The sequence below is a fragment of the Equus quagga genome, chromosome 15, assembly GCF_021613505.1.
Source record: "Equus quagga isolate Etosha38 chromosome 15, UCLA_HA_Equagga_1.0, whole genome shotgun sequence".
NCBI lineage: Eukaryota > Metazoa > Chordata > Mammalia > Perissodactyla > Equidae > Equus > Equus quagga.
In genome coordinates, this window is record NC_060281.1 from 11,767,205 (window position 1) to 11,788,823 (window position 21,619).

The window sequence follows — 21,619 nt, forward strand, 5'->3', positions numbered from 1 at the left end:
TTTGCACGTAAGATCCTGAAAAAGAGTGACCACATCTGCACTATCTCAGAGACGAGCCCCGCTGTGTCACATTAAAGCCTGTTGGGTGCCCACACTAGTCTAAATATTAAATGCGCTGATGACCTCTTTTGAAATAAAATAACAAATATGAGCAAACAGACTTTGGACTCTCAGCACTAAAGTGATTTTTTTTTTCCCGCAAAATAAATTTTGTGTTTGGTTGAAAGAAAATAAAGCAGAACTTTAGAAAAATGACAAAGGTAACAAATGACAGAGAACAAAAAGATTTGAGGGTGTATGTGACAGGGAAGTTTTCTTTTTTATAAGGTCCTCTGATGATGAAAACACTAGAGTAATCAGCTAGATAATTGTCCTTAGGCTATAAGTATTCATGTAAATATTTTTTAATGAAAGATATTAACTTTCCTCACTCATGACAATATCTAAGCTTACAACTAATGAATGAAATAGGGGGAAAAAAAGAAAATTTCCACCAGAAATAGCCATTGCATTTTCTTATGCTTCGAATTCTCTGTCTGTAAAATGGCGTTTGAATGCACTGAGCCCTCTAAAGTGGTGGTTCTTAAAATTTGGTGATTCCCATACACATTTAAATGTTTAATGAAATGCAATAAATCCTATTTCCATCAAAAGGTTCAGATAAACATATGTGCATACTGCCTGCAACCCATCCATGAACTTCCAAGTCCAGAACTGCAGCCCTGTAGAATCTTAGCAATTGGAAGCACCTCGGAGATATGCCATTTTCCTGCCACAGATTAAGGAGCATCCATAAACCAAAGCTCCATAGCAGGAGGGAATTCGTTTCCCATCACATCGCAGAGCTAGGTTTCCCTAGCAACCATCCTGCAGGCTACTCTAGCTACCTGCTTCTGGAACAACTGTTTCACTCAAGTTTGATGTAAACACCTGTGAAAGAGGGTGATAGAATGGGGAAAGGTAAGACTGTCAATGTCTGACAGTCACTCAATACAAGAGAAAGAACATCTACTCCATATGCCGACATAATATTTTTATTAAGCCCACAACTTTAGTGGTCAAAATAACACATATTTCCTTGTATATTCACTATGAGAGAGTCATGGTATAGTATTTATTTTCATCAGTTATGTAGATTTTTGGTAAAATATCATGGATATATTCATATTCTATACTTCTATCCAAATATCGATTCACAATTTTTAAAAATCACAATGCCCAGGTAATATCTCATTCCAATTAAGTTAGAATGTTTTGCAATGAGAATCGGGCACTAGTAGTTCTTTTTTTAATTTAATTAGTAAATATTTTATTTAGAATTTCTGTGTCAATGTTTGCAATCGAAGTGGACCTGTCACTTTTGTATTGAATATATTTGACATATAACATGGTGTCAATTTAAGGTATACAATGTATTAATTTGATCCATTTATATATTGTAATATGATTGCCATTGCAGTAATATTTAGCACCTCTATCTCATTACATAATTATTCTTTCTTTTTAGTGGTTGGGATAATTACATTTCAGTCTCCTAGCAAGTTCGATTATTGTAATACAATGTTATTGTCTATATTCATAATATTGTGCATTAGATTGCTTTGGCTTATTTACTACTCATTGTACGCTTGTACGCTTAAACAACATCACTCTTACACCCCTACTCCTCATCCCTTGAAAACCACCATTTTTCTCTCTTTTTTACAAGTTTGACTTTTAGATTCCACATATCAGTGATATCATACAGTACTTGTGATTCTCTGTCTGACTTATCTCACTTAGCATAGTGTGCTCAAGGTCCATCCATGATGTTGCAAATCACAGGATATCCTCCTTTCTCATAGCTGAATAACATATATATATACATCATATCTTTTTTATCCATTCATCTGTTGATGGGCATTTAGGTTGTTTCCATTTCTTGGCTATCATGAATAATGCTGCAATAAACATGAGAGTGCATATATTTCTTCACAATCCTGTTTTGATTTCCTTTGAGTATACACACAGAAGTGGAATTGCTGGATCATATGGTAGTTCTAGTTTTAATTTTATGAGGGACCTCCATACTGTTTTCCATGGTGGTTGGACCAATTTACCTTCCCACCAACAGTGTATAAGGGTTCCCTTTTTACTTCATCCTCTTGTCTTCTTGATGATAGCCATTCTGACATGTGTGAAATGATATCTCATTGTGGTTTTTATTTGCATTTTCCTGATGATTAGTGATGTTGAGCATCTTTTCATGTCCTTGTTGGCCATTTTGATATCCTCTTTGGAAAAGTGTCTATTTAGTTCTCCTGCCCATTTTTAAATTGAATTGTTTGTTTTTTTAAGTTGTGTGAGCTATTTATATATTTTGGACATTAACTCCTTATCCAGTATATGGTTTTCAAAAATTCTCTCCCGTTCTGTAAGTTGTCTTTTCATGTCGTTAATTGTTTATTTTGTTGTGTAGAAGCTTTTGCGTTTGATGTAGTCCCATTTGTTGATTTTTGTTTTTGTTGTGCAGGCACCAGTTTTTAGAGATCCTCTGGTTATAATAATGTGCAGTAAAATTTGGAAACACTGCCCTAAATCCTCTCTATCTAAAGCATAGCAGCTTTGGAATCACCTGAGAACCTGCTAGAAATTCAAAAGCATGTGCTCTATCCGAGACCCACTAAATCAAGAATCTATGTTATTATCAATATCTCCAGGTGATTCATACACATGTTGAATTTTGAAAAACACTAAATGCAATTTAAAAGATAAATTAAACAAAATTCCTAAGTAGAATAATATATATAGAAAATAGTTTGAGCAAAATTGTGGGCATCAAAAGTGTCTGTAATGATAATCTTAATGGAAAAGAAAAGCCTTCATTTGTTTCACCAAGCTTTACCCTAAGCTGATATTCTGATTTTATTAATCAAACATCAGGTACTTTATCTGCAAGATAAATTATTCCAACTTATTCCCAATAAGGCATCTTGCATTTGCCCAAGACTTAATTAGCATTTTTGACCTTAAAATGTCAGTTTTGTTATAGATCTGTATTGTGAAAATTAATGTCTTGTCTGCAAGTCTTTTTCAGTGTAGGAATAAGAATTTTATAACAATGTGGAATTTTTTTTGCTATTATGTGAATAAATTATTGCTTTTTCATTAATGCAAGTATTCTTTTTTCAGGTTTCATGGCATCCAAACTAGATAGCTTATATTTTATATTGTTGCATTTGGAGATAAATATTAATTATGCCAATTCCATATAAATCTTATAATTATTCTCTACTATTCAATCATTTATTAGTTTAGTAATATTTGCTGCTTGTCTACTATGTACCAAAAAATTTTACAGGGGAAGTTTTTACAAAGTCTTTACCACTAATACCTTATAGAATTCATCTTGAAAATTAGGTTTATATAAAGCAAATATTAACAGATCTAAAGGGAGAAATAGCAAAAGAATAATAGTAGAGAACTTCAATAACCCACTTTCATCAATGGATGGATCATTGAGACAGAAAATTAACAAACAAACATTGAACTTAGATGACACATTAGACCAGATGTACTTATTAAACATTTACAGACATTCTATCCAAAAGCAGCAGAATGTACATTCTTTTCAAGCATACATGTAACTTTCTTCAAGATAGATCATATGTTAGGTCACAAAACAAGTCTTAGTAAATTTAAGACAATTGAAATCATACCAGGCATCTTTTCTGAACACAGCGTTAGGAAACTAGAAATCAATTACAAGAAGAAAACTAAAAACTCACAAATATGTGGAGATAAAACAACAAGCTACTGAAGAATCAATGGGTCAAAGAAGAAATCAAAAGAGAAATTTAAAAATATCTTGAGACAAACAAAAATGGAAATACAACATATCGAAACTTATGGGATGGAGCAAAAGCAGTTCAATGAGGGAGGTTCATAGGGCTAATTGCCTACATTAAGAAATAAGAAAGATCTCAAATAAACCACCTAATTTACACCTCAAGGAACTAGAAAAGGAAGAATCAAGGACAAAATCAGTAGAAGGAAGGAAATAAAGATCAGAGTGAAAATACAAGAAATAGAGACTAAAAAAACAATAGAAAAGATCAATGAAGCGAAGAATTGGTTTTTTGAAAAGATAAACAAAATATAGGAAACTTTATCCAGACTCAACAAGAAAAAAAAGAGAGAGCACTCAAATAAATAAAATCAGAAAAGAAAGAGGAGATGTTAAAATTGCTACCACAGAAATATAAAGATCATAAGAAATACAAAGAATCATATGAAAAATTATACACCAACAAATTAGACAACCTAGAAGAAATGGATAATTCCTAGAAATATACTACCTACTAAGACTGAATCACAAAGAAACAGAAAATCTGAACAGATCAATTACTAATAAGGAGATTGAATCAGTAACCAAATGTCTCCCAACAAATGAAAGTCCAGCACCAGAAGTCTTCACTGGTGAATTCTACCAAAAATTTAAAGAAGAGAATTAATACCAATTATTCTCAAACTCTTCCAAAAAATAGAAGAGGAGGGAAGACTTGCAAACTCATTCAATGAGGCCAGCATTCCCCTGATACCAAAACCAGACAAAGACACTACCAGAAAAGAAAATTACAGGCCAATATCCCTGATGATCATAGAAAAAAAAGGAAAAAAGAAATTTAGGTTGGGAAACCAATAAATTAAGAAAAATGAAATTCATCATGGCAACAGCAGAAAGAACAGAGTGTAATCAAACAGAGAAAAGGGAATAATTTTCCTAGCAGTGACTGTTCTTTGATGGAAAGATTGCAATTAATATCGTGGGTAAAAGATGTAGGACTATTCTGGCTTAAATAAATGGAGAAAGAGAGCTCAAAGAGATTGGATGCCAGTTTTCAAAAATAAATGCAAAAAGGATATCATACTCAGGGAAAAGAAAGAAGTTGGGTGTGGCTATAGTGCAGTGTGAGAGGAGATGAGGTAAAGGAGAGGGGAATGAAGGTTGAGCAAGATTGTTGTGTGACCTTATATGCCACATCAAAGATACAGGCCATTTTCCTTGAGCATGTGGAAATGTCAGAGGATGCAACATGCAAGCAATATCAAGAAAAGTGGTTCTTTTTGGAAAGGATACTGGGTTTTAAAGTGGAAAATAGAAAAGGCTGAGGGAAGAAAAATCAATGAAGACCAAGTAGGGGTTTGTTTTAACTCCTTATATCAGAATATAAGGACATAAAGTACATCAGTAATAAAAGGAATGAGAAGGAGGGAGCACATTTAAACAGCGCTTGGGAAGTAAAATCTACAGGGCTTAATGATTGGGAGAATATGGAAAGGAAAGGTAGAGAGGCCACAAAGCGACTAGTGGCTTTTCTTTGGGGTAATATGCTAATGATGAGGCTAATACCTGAAACAAAGAAAAATAGGAAGAAAATGCAGTTTGGCTAGGGAGTACATTGGTGAGTTTAATTCTGGTATCTTATCCCTGTGGAAGACCTTAGTGTTGCTCTTAAGGAGAGAATGGTATATACTAATCCAGAGCTCACGGAAAAGCATGGTCTAGCCAAAAGGATTCAGAAGTCGTTAATGAACGCAGATGGCCATTGATGCTGAAGGGTTCATATCACTCAGAAATTGATGGAAAGGAGATCAGAGCCTAAGATCCTGTACACCATAAATATCTGAAGAAAACATAGAAGAAAATGATTCTGCGATGACATTGAGAAAGAGCTGTGATAAAGTGAGAGAGACAGGAAGGAGTGATGTCACAATGCATTTTTAATAAGTGAACTGAGAATAATTGTGTGTCAGTCAAGGTCTGCTGCTGTTCAGTTTTTCCAAACGTAATTCATGACTAATGTGTGAGTTCTATTCCTTTTTGAAGGGCTGATAATTACATAAAACCAATACATCAACCTAGATATTACAACAAAAACTGTTAATGACTAATTCAATGCTGCTTAAAATTTGGCTTTAATCCATATCACAGAACAGTCAGCATGAGGCTGTTAGGTGGGAAGACTGGTCCCAGGCCACCTGTGTTCCTAGCTTGGCTCTACTCATCATACCATCATATGTAAATGATCCCAAGTTTGGTACTTACATCCCTCTATGTCTTGTTTTCCCAATTACTAAATGGGTATCATTGTTACCCACCCCCATACAATTATCATGTGGATTAAATGAGATGCTAAAGTTCATGCATTTAGAAAGAACTGGCACAAAACATATGCACTAAATAAATGTTAGCTAATATTATAAACAAAATGTTTCTTTAGCTTGCCTCGGATCTTCCAAGGTTATATCAGTCACACTCACAATTCCAAATAAGACAAAAACCACAAAGAAATAGAAAGCATTTTCCAGGCAAGTCAGTAAGTTTCTGGCAACCTTTCCCTTTGAAAGAATTATTATTTTTTTAACCTTGCATTGGGAAAAGCAGAAATATTTGGGTTGAAAGTTTCAATAGCAGGAACCAAATAGTGGGTCTGTGGATTCCATTGTATTGAAATAATTACAGAAATTGGAGGAAATAATTTTATTCTGCCTCGCAAGGAAAAATACAAAAGAAGACATGGTAAATAAGGATGGCAGAGTTCCTAAACTAAAAAATCAAATGTCTGGAACATACTATAAGAAATCAAGAGATTGAAACTCATCAAAGTGTACACATTAACTGTTGACAGTTGTTTGTATATCAATAATACAACAAGGCTGTTTTTTAAAATAGGAGAATTTGAGGGATGACATTTCAAGCTGTTTAGAACATTAATTATACAGTAATTGATAAATACTGGAAACTGCTTTTCTATTAACAAAAAAATGCTTTTAAAGCAGCACATTTTGCCCAACAGTTAAAAACTCTCTGATTATCTAGAAATAGCAATTTCCATGCATAATGTTTTACAGTATTTATCTCCCTATCTATCATCTATCAATCTATCTATATGCCTACCTACCTATCATCTGCCTCTATCTATTTATACGTAGATTGTGTCCAGGTTCTGAGATGTTATGGGAATGGAAGTGTGTGCATTTCAAAAATGTTACCTCCTTACCTCAAAATATTCTTTCTATTGACCACTTTTAATGGGCTTGAATCATAGGTGTTTCCTTGAACAAGAGTAATGTGGATGACTCAGAATTATGGGTCTGGTAACACACACAGCTGGAAAATACATTATCATTAAATCTTGGTGTGTCCATTCTTGCTCAGTTCTACCTCTTTAATTAAAAAGATGCAAAAGCAAACACTTGGAGAACTGTGCTTTAAAAACAAGAAAAATGACATATTTGTCCTCTATCAACTACTTATATATTTAGGTTTTTAAAACCCCTTGACACACAGACTTGTAGGCAAGAAAATAAGTACGCTGTTAATGTCAATTTTAAAAAAACTAAATGCTCTGTTGAAATGTGCTCTAATAAATGCCATCATTTCTCTTGAAGATTCTTTAATTCTCTTTATTAAAGTGTTTAAGACTTAGTGAAGATAAATCTCACCATTTAATTTACTTTATCCACTGTTTTGACATCCATCACATCTTGATCTCACTCTTGAACCACATTGGACTTGTCTGTCCTTTCTTTGATGATTAAAATGTAAAACGTTTCACTGGCATAATTTTATAATATATTTCCCCTTTTTTGGTATTCTATGTCTCATAAGTTTGAAGAAAAATTCTTGGGTATATTTTATTTAGGTTTTGACAGCTTTTACTCTTGTTTTTGGCAATAGTTTCTTTGTACATATCTCATATGTTCTAAATATGTATATATAAGTTAATAGCCATCATTGGTATGTTATCTGTTAAAGTGATTTTTCATTTCCTGCCTTTCTCCAACTTCTGTCTACTTGTGGTTGTTTAAGAATAGATGCCTCTTTGGGAATTGTAGATTTTTAAATACCTGACAGCTTGATCCAAACATGCCATAAACTATTTTATCCATTTGAAATACATCTTCTTTTAAAGAATAAGCTCTTCTATTGAAATATTTTTTAAGCAAAACTCATATTGTTTAAAAAAATAAAATCAGTATATTTACGAGCAATTGGAGAACAGTATGACGTAATGCACAGAGAATTAAACTGGAGTTCAGGAATATTTCCTTCTCCTCACCTCACTTTGTAAGCTTAGGTAATTTGCTTCTCTTTCCTGGTGTTCTCATCTAGAAAATGAGACTTAGCTATTTCTGACACATGGACCTGCCATAGTGCCCACCATTTGATAAGTGACCAATAAATACTTGTTGAATAAATGAACACTTATTAAAAAGCCAGTGATGGGAGGGGCAGGAATTCCAGCCCAGGTGCAGCCATCTCCTAAAAGCCCCCTTTCCTCTCTGCTCGCAATGTCCCTTAGGGCAGATACACCTGTCTGATTTAAAATATTAAATTCCTTGTGAGTGTACATTTGTAAGACCATACCAACACACTTTTTCTAGGTAACTAGGAGTCAGTAGAAGAAAATTGGAATTAAAATGGAAAGGCATATGTTAATTTCCTGGTTCTACAACTTCTGTGCATCTGCTTCAGGTTCTGTATCAGAAAATGACGTGAGCTCTTTCACAGTGAGTATGTGTGTCTACGTTTTTTTAAAGCAGATAATATATAAAAAGCATTTTGTAAAATCTAAATCTCTATAAATGCTAGCTGTGATTGCAAATAATGTGTTGTGATATTATCCAAAAACGGGCTTGATGGGAGGGAACGGCAACATTTGAAAAATGATTTTCTCTTTCCTCCCTTCCTCACCTCTATCTGTTCCTGAATAAAAAGGCTTTTGATTGTTGAATCATTTCCCAGGAAACTGCGGCAAGAAGATCTGAGTGAAGGGCTTAGAGAAAGGACCGAATCTAATTATGAAGAAACGATTAGTCAAATACAGAACAAGGGACGCCCTCATAGACTAGAACGCTTCAAAAACAGGCTGGGGCTCCTTCACTAGTCATTTCAACTTCTCTATAGGCCTTACTATTTTTAATATAATGAGGGAAAAAAAGGAGACTGGACAAGTAAGATGGAAAGAAGAAAGGGGAGATTGTGGGAGACATCCGTCGGTTCTCTAGTCACTCAAAAAGGTTAGATTAGATTAAGTTCTACAAAAATCAAGAGTATTGTTTCATTTGACTTCGTGGTTTGTGGGGACAGGAGGTCAGTGTGCCCGGGCCACAGACAGGTGTCGGAGTGTTGTGAGGTCTAGCTATAAACCTCCATATAATCAAGTAAACCACCATGGCTCAGGTGCATAAGGACAACAGTGACACTTCAGAGATATTTTTGAAAAGTTACCCCAACAGCTTAAAGTATTTCAAATTGGTCAATTCTACGCCTCCCAAATTTCAAAGGAAAACACCCTTTCTAGAAAAAATCTTAAATGATCATCTTCAGATTCCACTTATTTTACTTGGGGTATTAGGTAGCAAGATTTAGTTGTAGTTTACGATAATATTTGGTTCCTCTTTGACCAATCTACAGAAAACAAACAGTTTTTTGCTGAAAATCAAATCAGGACCAATAATTACGCAGAATAACACCCGCCATTTGTAGAGAGCCATGCTTTCAAGTTTATGATTTTCCCAATGCTTTTATTACACATTATCTCCTTTGGTCCTGCCACCATTACATGTGGAAAGAAATACAAGTGTCGCTCTATTTGACTGATAAGTGGAATGGAGACTTTAAAGATTTCAGAACTTGTCTACTTCCTCAAGGAGTATTATGCAAGTAAGAAAACAGAGTCACAAAGTTCAGCCACATATCAAAAGTGGGCTTCTCGAGCTTCCAGTCTTCAGTTAAGGTAGTATGCTAATCTGACCGTAGATAACAATCATTCCGTGTCTTTGACATACGGATATCTATGGGCTTCTGACTTGCTGCAGTTGTCTGCTAACTGTTTCCTTGCTTCCACACTACTCCTCTGTAGTCTAGCCTTCAGAATTCAGCCAGGGTAGTCCTTAAAACACAAATTTAGTCATGTCACTCTCCTACCCCAAAACTTCCAATAGCTGCCATCATAGCCAAAAGTGAATCCATGCTTCTCATTCTGACTCTGAGGCCCTCCAGGATCTAGCTTCAAAGACGCTTCTTTCACTTCCTCATGCCAAGGTGCCACATTTGCTTCTTTCTCAAATACACCAAGGGTCTGACTTTGAGCTTTTTTCTGGAACACTCTCCTTCCGGACACAAATGCAATTTGTGCTTCCAAATTTGCACTTCCACTTTTGTATGGCTGACTGATTTAGGTCTCTGCTTACTCACAACTCTTCAAGGAGGCCCTCCATGACACCCACATTTGCCTTCTATTCCATTACCCAGCTATGTTACCAGCACCTAGAAAAGTGCTTAGCAAAATAAGTCTCAACAAATATACATAGAATGAATGAATGAATGAGTAAATAAATGGATGAATCCACTTGAGAGGGAAGAGATATAGCAAGATTGGGTTTTTGCCCATGTTAGGCTGTCCATATGGAAATATTCATAAGTGTGCTGGAGATGTGACTAACTACCTGCATTTGGAAGCATTTTCTTTCCAGGAAATGTCTAACCCTCTGGTTGTTTAGGCAGTTTAAAAAGGCACATGTGGGGCTGGCTGGTGGCATAGTGGTTAAGCCCACGCCCTCTGCTTCAGTGGCCCAGGGTTCACAGGTCTGGATCCAGGGTGTGGACCTGCACACGGCTCATCAAGTCACGCTGTGGTGGCAACCCACATACAAAATGGAGGAAGATTGGCAGCAGATGTTGGCTCAGGGCCAATCTCCTCACCCCGCTCCCCCACCCCTCCAAAGAAAGCACATGTTAAAATTTGGGCTCTAGAAAAAATTTGAAGATGATGATTACACTTGAGAAGGAATTTGTTCATATAAAACACTGTTTATAGCCAATAAACAGTTCTATTCCCCAATCCACTAGCTTGAACCAAAATACCAGCACCATGCCAGGATCCATATATTGTTTTGCAACACTGGCCATGTATTTTATGCAGGAAAGATTTAATTTTAGTGAATTATTAGTTTCTTCATTTGTTTGATCAAATTATTCATTTATTTAATCAAGTTCACCTCAGCAATGAAAAATTGCAGGATCTCACAGAAATACATTTTGTTTAAAGGAGTTCATGTTACTTGCTGGAAATAAATATACAAACTACATCTTCCTTGAAATGGAGTAAGTCTCATCATATCGATCATATAGAATATCTTTATAGACTAACAAATCAGAACAAAATCTTTATTACATTTTTTTCAGCATGATTGGAAACTTACAGGTTCTTTTCTTCTTTGTTTCTTTTTTACCTTTTCACTGATAAAATGTAACGGCTTTTCACTGATCATGTAAATAGATTTAGAAAAAGTAGTTCTAAAAGTGATTATTGTTCCTACCTATAAAACGACCTCTAAATTCCTTGTACCTGCAGAGAGGAAGGAAGAAGAGAGTACACCATGTTTAGAATGGCAGTAAGAACTAGGAAGGAAAGAAACTTGAGAGCAGAAACTTCCTCGGGTCACATTTTCTGTGGTCAGACCCTGGTTCTTATGTGTCAGACAATTTGGTCTTTCACTTCCTGTCTATCAACGCAACTTTCAATAATAGCTAAGTTTTATTTCAGTGCTTTACAGTCTAGAGAATGCTTTCATACAAATTCTCCTATTGCTTCCTCACAATTACCCAATGAGACAGGTGTTAATGTTTATATCTTTCTTATATTCAGCCAGCCTGAGGCTCAATGAATGGCATAATCAAGAACCAAAGCCAGCACGTTTAACACTGCAGCTCACCCTTTGTCCATTAAATCAGGCTTTTCTTTGATTTCTAAAATGTGAAATCGCTCTGGTCATTTAGCTAGCTACTCTCTCAAGCTTCCCAATTTCAGAGAAATCTTAAATGATAGTCCTTCCTTATAATTTCCTGATACGTCTAGCGACAAAAAATATCACTGCCCTACCCATCTGAAGTAATGTAGTAGATCTTGGGAAATTTTAATGCTTTGCTATCCAGAGAAAAAGTAATCAATTAATAAGCAAACCCGCTGCTATATTTATTCCTTTTCTCTGTTTTGACATTATGTTGGATCCACCTAAAAGCTCAATTCCTAAATAAAAACTGCCAGTAATCTTAGGACAATGTAGGCTGTTGTTTTCACAGAGTGCAACAAAGGTTTTAGCTGGCTACCTTTCAGGATGTTGGCACTTTAAATGTGGCCAGCACACATGATATGTTTTGGATTTAATTTAAACAGATTTTATTCCTTGATTCTGTCATTTGTAGAAATAGAAATTAATTGCAGAAAACCCAGGTATGGAAATTATTTCATAATGGCTTTTAATGCTCATTTTCTTACCTGTAAATATTATTCGTCCAAGGTCACCATGGCAGAAGATTTCTAGCGCTTACTGCCATCTTATTCTCTTGTTCTGGGCTCACAGAAGGCTGAGATTTCCCCCATGTGACTATTTCTGGATAATGGTTTCTGAAAAGAAATGATGAAGTATGTAATTGCTGGTATGGGACCCTTCAGTGCTCTCTTTCTGTGCCTCAACAATGAGGAGACATGAAGTTCCAGATGGCATCGCTGCAAGATAGAGAAGCTTCATCAGCCAGGGTCTCCATGAGGAATAGGATACCATGCTAACCCATGTGGGCCATGTAAGCAAGAGTGAAAAAAGAGCTTTTTGGGGTTGAGCTACTGAGATTTGGGGTTGTTTTGTTATTGCCTATCCTAATTAAAAATCCTAACGCTACAGTCAAAGCAGCGTAAGAATTGGATTCAGAAGATCTGGGTAACATCCAACTTAACAGCTTTGGCAACTTGGGTAAGTCACTTAAATTTGTTGAGTTTCACATTCTTCCTTTCTAAGGGGAGATGATAAAAATATTTCCTATCTACTTGAAAGTGACCATGAAAATCAAATTGCAGAGTGTAGTTTGAGTCACTCTGAAATTTATGTTCACAGATGTGGTGACATATTTTTGATTCCCTTGAAATTGTGATTTCCTGATTAAGGGAATTTCTCTTTTCAATCTCCTACATTCCATCTCCATAGAAATAGTAGACAAGAAGACCAAAGTTAGAGTGTGGGGGTGAACAGGATGTCATCATTTTTTATTTTAATCAATTATTGTAATGATACAGTGGCTGGTAACTAAATTCAAAATTTCTTAGAATCAGGTATTCCAGACTCAGGTTCAATTCCATGACAATGAGCTGTTTCAAATTTGTCTATGTTTTTCCTCTTTAACTAGCTTTGAGCATCAGAGAACCAAGACACTCCCTTACATTTCTTTTAGCACAATGTGAAGTACAAAGTAAACTACATGTTAAGAGAGCGTCAAATCAGTTTCTATTATTCCTTGGATTCTTAAACCCTATTGCCCAGTCCAGCAAAGCGAAAGACCAGCCAAACCAGTAGGCACTCGTATATCTCCTTTACTGATTGATTGGGCACAACTGAGAAGAGAAACAGGCATACAAGTAACTTTCTACATTTTGAGCTGTGAAGTTTGACCATGTTTTGTGTCCTCCCAATATAAAAGATGATGGGGTTATGGTGTGACTCTTCAAGCTCTCACCTAATGCTCTCTCCACTGAAGAAACAAAGACAAGGGCTGAAATCTAATCTGCCACAAAATTCTCTTTCTTTCCGATAAAAGCCTCAGTATTTCCCTGGTTTTCAGTTAGACATGAGACCTCAGTACCAGTTTTTGGTCCTGCATATTTCCCTCTTTCAAACCCAATCAGTAGCCAAAACTGGTCACATATTTTCATAGTATAATCTTTTCCTCTCCCTTTCTGTTGCCATTTCACGAACCTTATCTTCCACTGCCTCAGTGCTCTGGGCTTTCCTCCACACTCTTGGCTGCCAGTGAGCCTCGCCTTGCCTTTGTCAGAGCAAATAGAAGAGCTGGTTTTCATTTCTCCTTCCAAGGGTATAGATTTCAGAAACTAGCCATTTGGGTTCACTTCTACCACTCAAATTATTAAGTCATTTGAGAAAGAAATCATTAAAGTAACCAAGTGGTAGTTTTGTTCCTAATGTGATAAACCACATAAGAATTTAAAGTAATATCAATGCCTCATTTTATATATATATATATATAGAATGGACTCACCCACCCACAGATATATATATATACATATTTTATATACTCTATGTGGATGTATATAATGAGGCACGTAGGGCATTGCTAATATATACATTTATTCACACACCCATATACATGTTTTTTCCTTGTTAGAAGCTACAATGATCCTTCACCAATAGATATCTATACTAACATGAAAATGGATGTCAGCAGTGAGTTTAGATCTAATAAGAAATTCCTGACTTTCAGATCAGTCTTCAATAATTGAAGAAAGCTTTGAATTGTGTATCATGTTTTCACTTTGGACATCGTTTATTTCTGACTTCATGCATACCCTTTCTGAATTTTATAAGGGCCTCCATAGTGTGTATGTATCTGTGTGTATACACTCACACGTATATAAACACGCACACACATGGAAAGAAAGTAAGTTGGAGGAATATACTTGTCGGCTTCAATTTTGTATGCATAAAAATGTATGATAGCAGGGAGTGAAAACAAACAAACGTAGGAGCAGGGCGACAGGAAATGTCAAGCTTGATAGGTTGTGCCGAGGGAAAGAATTTACTCTAAAAATAAGTCTTACCATTTAACCTACTGGTGTTAATTTGATTTCATATTCAACATGAATATGTTGTGTCTGTCTGCGATTAAATCTAGATTGTTATTCTACCAAGCTAAGACTTCTGGTGCTCAGTGGAGCTCCACATTTCAAGGCACTTAATCTGCGATTGTCATTCATGCCGGTTTTTAAAGAACTGTTTGAACATAACTTCACAACCCACTATTTTGTCCCCCATTGTTGCCCAAAAGTCTCCCATGACTTAAAAGCTATGGCCATGATGGATCTGTGGTGTCTAGATAAAAAGCTATTTTTCTCTCCTAAGGGATGACTCGTGAATATCAACCCTAAGCGAACATAAAGCTACATCCCTCCCAACACTCTTGTCTGTCTCTCCTCATGACTAGCAGATTGGGCACGAAGGAGAGGTGAATGGCACGGGTCCACAGCAGGGTTCCACTGCCCTCTTCCATGGCCCCTCAGCCATCTCCTTCCTCCCCTCACGCAGCACAGCTGACTCCAGTCTGTACTGGGTGTCCTACTGGAGTACCTCATCTTTCAATGACTGTTCATATCTAATTTTTCCCAATGACATTTAATTTTAATGTGCTCTACTCCCTCTGCTTCCTTGCTCTTGATGTTATCCCGCAACGTCTTTGCTGTTAACCCACTCCAGGAATGACGTGCAGCGTGTCAGTGTGCCCCTTTCCTCCACCCATAGCACGTGTAGATGATCAAAAACTACATTCTTTCCCACTTAGTCCAGATGTCTTTAGAATTCTCATCCCCATTGCTCTTCAGTCTTCAGCAGTCAATCAGGGCTAAAACCTACTTGCTACTCCTAGATTACTCATTCTCAATGAAAATATGTGTTTTGTAAAAAAGAGTTCAGGAAACATAATTATGGATCTCAAATTCATTTTTATCAGCATTCCTTATTAAATTAACAAATTATATACGTATATTTATTATATAGACTCATCTCTGTGACATTCGTTGACTTTTGTATATGCTCACTCAAGAATGTTACAAAGTGAAAATGCTATCCGTGATTATTAATTTTATTAAAAAGACATCTATATATGTATAAAAAATAGGCACATATACATGTGCAAGTCATGTTATTTATTTAGTCTATATAAAAAGCTGGCTGAGAGGATGGATTTAAGGCAACTTTCTGTCCTTTATGTTCCCAAATGTGTTGTACTTAGCTTGATTCTAACACTTGATTCTAACATTGTCTTATAGTGACTTCCTTTCCTGTTTCACTGGCGAGCTCCTTGGAAGCAGGAGGCCTCACTTCTCTTTGCATCCTCAGCCTCCTATACAAAGTTTTTCCACTTAGTACTGGTATGACAAATATTCATAGAATAAATAATTGATTGAATAAGAGTTTTTTTAACAAGTGGTCTTATATTACTCTGCTCTTGTGAGATTAATTCTATTCTTAGCACATCCAAAGCTTTCTAACTTTTTTATCCCAACATAATTTTATGCAGTGACTATTTTCAATTTATATTTCACCTTAAGAAAATTCCCTTTTTTCTTGCTGGTTGAAATATTAGGTAAATTGACCTAGTTGTTAATTCTCTTAATGAGTTAATTTAATGTTACCAGTTAGTTTAAACTGTGAAATTAGTATTTAATAGCGATAATCTTTAAAACTTTGTAAGTCATTATATTGGCTTAGGATACAGTAAAGCTTTTAATACTCACACAAGAATGTCAACTTGCAAGCATCTTTGAAGGAGTTCAAAACCCATTTCAAACAAATCAAATTATCTTTGGACCTTCTAAGAAACATGGAATTTGAATTTTTAAAATAAATGTTTTTTAAAATAAATCATACTAACACTTCTCTTCACAATCCAAATACATTCCCACAACAGAAAAAAATCTAAAAAGTCAGAATCTTATGAAGGATGAATTACTGTGTTTTTATTATGAATAATAATAATAATATATGTAAAATCACTCACAGTCCACATCTAAAGCTGTGGATTTCTTGACATCATCAAAGTAGAGATTTTAATTGCAGGAAATGCTAACATGCCATTAAATATATTTGAAGCTATCCCTTAAATCTTGATTAATGGCATGGTGATGGATTTTTCTAGTCAACTTTGATCTTTCTGAATTCTCAGCTTAAACTTACCACTTGGAATCTTATTTTGCATTCTGAAATTGAGCTAAAATTTGTCCTTTCCAGTTCCTCCTTTTGTGCCTAAAATTTGTTAAATCCTTGTGGTTATGATTTATGAATTTCAAGAACGTTCCCTTTGTACAGGAAGATTTGTCCACGTAAAAGATGTTGTCTTAGAGGAAGTAACTGAGTGGATGTATTAAAAAAGAGTATATTTAGGGACTGCCCCATGGCAGTGTGGTTAAAGTTCTGCACACTCCACTTTGGCAGCCCGGGTTTGCAGATTCAGACGCCAGGTGCAGACCTGCTCTGTTCATCAGCCATGCTCTGGGGCATCCCACATACAAAGTGGAGGAAGACGGGCACAGATCTTAGCTCAGGGCTATTCCCTCAAAAAAGCGAAATAGGAGGATTGGCAATGGATGTTAGCTCAGGGTGACTCTATGTCACACACACACAAAAGAGTATATTTAAAAACATACAAGCTGTCCAAGTCATTCTTCTGAATTGTAGGATTCTAGGCGATCTTAATTTTTTCTTTTTGCTGTCAATATTTTCCAAATTTTATGAAATGAATATTCATTAGTTATATGAGAAAAAGAAAAATTAGTTCATAATACCTATGAAGATACATAAAAATGAAAACTTACAATAGCACTAAAAACTTACAATAGTACTAAGAGTATCTGTACTCTATTCCAGATGCTTAACCCAATTATTTCTTACAACATTACTGATGGAGTAAATACTATTTTTTTAAAAAAAATAGTGGTATTTACAAGTTGTTTCTGTGTATGTTTGTGTGGTGATGGGGATTGATAATGCAAAAAATTTAAAAAACTACACAGCATATAGAAAAACCCTGGGGTATGAGGGAACATTGGATCTTGAAGGATGAGACTGGAGATTTAAAGGCCAGGCCATGTTCTATAGACCCTGTAGTTAAAATTGTTTGTTTTTACCCAAATAATGATGATATGTCATTGAAACAGTGTGAGCAGAGGATTGATGCCGTTAGATCTGCACTGTTGAAGTATCATTCTGGCTGCAGCATGGGAAATAAACAGAAGGAAGAGAAGAGTGTGTGAAGACCCATGGCCCAGGTGGCAGAAGATGATGGCTTTGAAAGAAATAGAAATGAATCCAGAAACACATTGCAGATGAGATTTATGGATTCTGGTGTTGAGATGCTTTTAGGGAATAAAGGAGACAAAAACGAAAAAGAAGATTCCCAGGTTTCCTGCTGTACAAGTGGCTACTTGGTGGTGACATTCCCCATACTGGAAGAAGGAAGGAGGATGAGCCTTGGGAGTAAAGATTTCAACTTTCATGTTAGCCACACTGAATTTGTGCTGCCTTTGAGATTCACAAGTGCAGAGGTCAAGTAGGAAGTTAGATATATATCCATAACTCAGAGAAATGTCTTGGATTAGAGACCAAAGTTTGCAAGTCACTGGGTTTAGGTCAGTGCCTCTGACATGAATGTAGGGATTAAGCCTTCCTCGAATCCCACTCCATTGACACCTACAGTGGGTTTTGAAACATTAGTAAGGGTTAAACAAATGAAGATATGGTGGCGTGAAACCCCACAGCAGGTCCAGGAAAATACAGGTGAGTTGGTGTTACTAAAATACAACGTGAGAGAAAAGAAGTGGAAATAGATGTGAATAGATTAATGAGTTAAAGTTCAAGAAAGCTTGCTCTCAAAGACAACTTGCATGGGAGTCTGAATGCCATCTTGCAGGAGAAGTGGAACAATTGAATAAAATTGGCCGAGAAGAAGCATGGCCAGGTTTGTATTTTATAGGACACACTGACAAGAGCCTAGAGGGTGAATCAAAAAGCAAAAAGACTAAAATGAGGAAAACCTGGTAAGTGGCTATTGCATTCATCTGGACAAGGTGCTGAGGGAAGGGAAAACTGGAATAAATAATAGAAAGATGAAAAAAATATTTAGGAAACATGATACTGCATTTGTCAGGGTATGGAGACTGAAAAGGAAGAGACTGTGGCATGACTTGCAAAATTTCTAGTTTTGACAACTAAGCAGATTATAGTGCCATTTACAGAGGTTGGCACATTTTGGAAGGAGTTTCCATTTTGGACATGTTGATTTTGAGACGAGTATGGAATAATCAAGGTGGTATGATTAGCTAACATTGTGATACATGACTGAGAAGATGTAGGATGTGGTTTGGGCTTGAGAGAAATACTTATCAGTCATCAGCTTATGGGCAGTTGTCAAAGTGGGGGAGTTGATGACATTGCATAATTAGCATCAACAAAGCAGTGTATCAAAGACAGTTGACTAGGGAATGTGGATTTTAAGGCTTAGGCTGAGAAAGATATAGCCAAAATAAAAACAAAACACAGATCAGAGCTACTGAAGACAGCCGTGAGAAACCAAAATTCTCCAGGGTGTGAGATCGAGAGTGTTGGGTGCAGAAGAGGAGCAGTGAATTGGAAAGCATGTGTGTGAGACACCTGAATCTATACTTTCTTTTTTGGATGTTTACAAATCTCTTTATGATGATGTTATTCTGTTAAATTGATAATAGGGACACATAGTATGCTATAGTGGTGTAAACCCACTATACCCTATCCTTCCCACTGATTACAACTAAAAAAATCTGCAAAAAAGTAAAATTCAAAACACATATGACATGGCTACTCTAAAAAGTAAATAAAAACAGGCAGATTGTGGAGAAGAGTCAAAATTTGGAGGAGCAACTGACAAGGGGGTGAGATTTCCATTTTCTTTTCTTGTGGGGCTTTATCCCAAGGGCCGGCACTGGTCACAGACTGGCACAGCCTCATGGCTAAAATCTCATAGAAACTCTAGTTTCCACATGGAGGCAGCAGGAAATGGACCCCAGTGGATGGAGAGTATGTGGAGAATGCTTATGACAGGCTCAATACACTCTACAACAAAGAGCACTTATCTGAGATTCAGGAGACCTGATTCTAATCCCTGTTTTGCTAGTTTAGATCTATTTGATTCAAGCTTTTTGAGGCTGAATGAATGTTATCCTGTGAAAAAAGTGGCTATCGTGACAACTTCCTGTTTAATTTCTCAGAACTGTGATAAAGTATTAAATATAGCAATGTACTCAAGAGTACTTTGAAAGATCACACATTTATACTTAAGTATGTTATTAGTATTACTCGTATCTACATTTCTGTTGGTTTATAATCTTTGACATTTTTACAATATGGGTTCATATTCCAGATATCATCTGAATAGCGTCTTGGTTCAGATCATTATCATGACTTAGCTTATTTCAGTATATTTAATACAATTGTTATTTGATTAGCTGTCATACTGTAAATGTAGTTTTTCTACTTGATTCTATCTATCCTTTATATGCAATGTAGCTGCAGTGTCCCAGTCTTTGTCAGATGTTTTACTTAAAGCCCAGTGTCTCACAAGCAAGGAAAACTCATTTAGCAATGATGGAAATCTGTTCTCTGTGGCCTGTGACTTCTTCACATTTTCCTTTTTCCACATAATAACAGTTCTGAGAGGTTTGTGAACCAACTTAATCACCTGGAACTCATATCATTTAGACTGTTAGTACCTTTCATTTTTATAACCTTTGAGTACTGGTATCAGAATCAGCGCCACTGGAAGAAGAGCTTGATTTTTTCTCTTTATAGTAGTATTTGGAATGATTACTGTTTTTGATATAATTGTTTTGAATCAGATGTCCAGGTCTAGTTGAATACATCATTATGAATTCCTTTTGAGTCAATTGTATTCTGTGTATTTCAAAAGGAAATAATTTCAATTGTACCACAAACTGGTGGTTTTTGTTTCTCCTTTCCCCTTCTCTCCTCTCCTCTTCTCTCTACTCCACTTTTTCCCCTTCTCTCCTCCTCTTCCCCCTCCCCCTCCCCCCCCTTCTTTCTCTTTCTCCCTCTCCCTCTCTCTTCTTTTTTCTTGTTCTCCTTAGAGGTATTTTAGCCCTTTTATTTTTTTTAAATAAAGGATCAACCATTTATTCTCTGTAATTAAATCTAAACACATCAAAGCATTTTCAAGATTATTCACACTCAAAATTAGTGAAGCTTAAAAGGAAAATAATTTGAATTAACAAAATAATTTAAAGTCCCATACATACCAGTGAACTGTATAATCTATTCCATCTGTTTCACTGGCCATTTCATATAAAGAACCTCCGTGTTCAAGCAGTAGATTCTGGAGGTGGAAATTATCTCAAGCTTCGGGTGTTACTCCATTTCTCTTCAAAATCAGTAAATTTCTATTACCACAGCACAAATATGATGAGAATATTCTCTAAAAGTTAAAAAAGATGGAGATATGTCTTAAGACAAAAAATTATATACCACTTTAAACTAGAAGATTAGTTTGGATTAAAATAGTCTCGACAGATTTTGAAGCTCTATGGAAAGCAGGCACAGATTATTTAATACGTTGCACACACATACCTCATAGAAACAATCAATACAAACCTGGAATAAAGGAGGTGTCAAAATTGAAAATGTAAATATGCATGTTCAGATTTGAACCTAGAACAACATTTTGGATCAATATCTATTTATTATTTATTTTTCATCTTCTCTTTGTTTATTACCTTTTTCAGATTAAGCACCAGGTGAAGTATCTATAAATCTACTCCATGTACACGTACACTAGGTTGACATGTCAATTTCTTTTCATTGAATTTAACAAAGATTACTGAATAATAAAAACACCTGCAAAAATGGTAGCTACCACTTTAGAGAATTATACCGTTTTAGAGACTATGCCTGGCATGGTGTCAAACAATTCATCTACAACATACACACACACACACAATTTCAGCAACACGGTGAACTCGAT